Here is a 1,868-nt window from a genome sequence, read left to right on the forward strand (position 1 = left end):
ATCATACTTAACAGTGAAAGACTGAAAGACTTATCCCCAAGTTCAAGAAGACAATGATGCCCACTCTCACCACTTCTACTTAACATTTTCCTGGAAGTTCTAGACAAATCAATTAATCATGTAAAAGAAATAAAGGACATCCAAACTGGAAAGAAAAAAGTAAAATGATCCCTGTTCACAAATTATATACTTCCATAGAAAATCCCAAATAACCCTCCCTCCCACACACACACAAAGATACAAGAGCTAATAATCAAATTCAGCAAAATTTCAATGTACAAGATCAACATGCAAAAATCAGTCGTATTTCCATACACCAGCAATGAACAATGCAAAAAAAAGGAAATAAGAAAACAATTCCATTTGAAATGGTATCCAATAGAATAAAGTACCTTGGAATAAATTTAACCAAGGAGGTGAAGACTTGTACACTGAAAACTACAAAACATTGCTGAAAGAAATTGGAAAGGACCTAAATAAATGGAAAGACATCCCATGTTCATAGATTGGAAGACTTTCTATTACTAAGTTGGCAATACTACCCAAGGCAATCTACAAATTCAATGCAGTCCCTATCAGAATCCCAATGGCCTATTTGCGAAATCTTCACATTGATATTGATGAATTTGGGGGCTGTGAATAGTCAAAACAATCTTACAAAGAAGAACAGAGTTGGAAGAATCACTCTCCCCAATTTCAAAACTTACTTCAGAGCCCCAATAATAAAAACAGTGTAGTCTTAGAATAAGGATAAACATATAGACCAATGTTCTGGAATTGAGAGTCCAGAAATAAATCCAGATACCTATGGCCAATTGATTTTGACAATGGTGCCAAGAAAATTCAATAGGGAAAGAATAGTCCCTTCAACAAGTGGTGCTGGGACAACTGGGTATCAACATGCAAATGAATTAAGTTGGACCCCTACCTCACACAATATATGAAAATTAACTCAAAATGGATCAATGACCTAAATACAAAAGCCAAAATCATAACACTCAAAGAAAACAAATGGGTAAATCTTCAAGACATCGGATTTGGTAATGGATTCTTAAATATGGCAACTAAGCAAGAATAGTCTAATAAATTAGACTTCCTCAAAATTAAAAATTTGTGCTTCAAAGTACATTATCAAGAAGGTGCAAAGAAAATCTACAGAGTGGGAGAATACATTTGCAAGGATCTAGCATCCAAAATATATAATGAAACCTTACAATTCAGCAATAAAAAGACAAACAACTCCCCCCCCAAAAAAAGCAGCAAAAGACTTAAGTAATTAGTTCTCAAAAGAAGATACACAAATGGCCAAAAACACATGCAAATACGCTTAACATCATTTGTCATTAAGGAAATGTACATCAAAACCACAATGAAGTACTATTGCACACTCACTAAGTTGGCGATATTAAATTTAATAACATAATAATGGAAAATAACAGGTGTTGATAATGATGCAGATAAAGTGGAACATTCATACATTTCTGGTGGAAGGAGAAAACAATTCAGCCATTCTGGAACATAGTTTTTCAGTTCCTGAAAATGTTAACTATAGAATTCCCAGAGGTATATAACCCAAAGAATTGAAAATGAACACTCAAAGAAATATATGTACATGCATGTTCATATCAGCACTATTCACAGGATCCAAAAGATGGAAACAGCCCAAATGCCAATCAACCGATGAATGGATAAATAAATTGTGGTATATATATATATATATATATATATATATATATATATATATACAAAGGACAATTAACCAGCTATAAAAAGGAATGAAGTTCTGTTTGGATTTGCAAAGGCTGCCAGAGTGCAATATATCAAAAATGAATTGACTTTTACAAAAGGGATATAATAAGTTCCAAGTT

Source organism: Tamandua tetradactyla, chromosome 13 (genome assembly GCF_023851605.1).
Source record: "Tamandua tetradactyla isolate mTamTet1 chromosome 13, mTamTet1.pri, whole genome shotgun sequence".
Classification (NCBI taxonomy): Eukaryota; Metazoa; Chordata; class Mammalia; order Pilosa; family Myrmecophagidae; genus Tamandua; species Tamandua tetradactyla.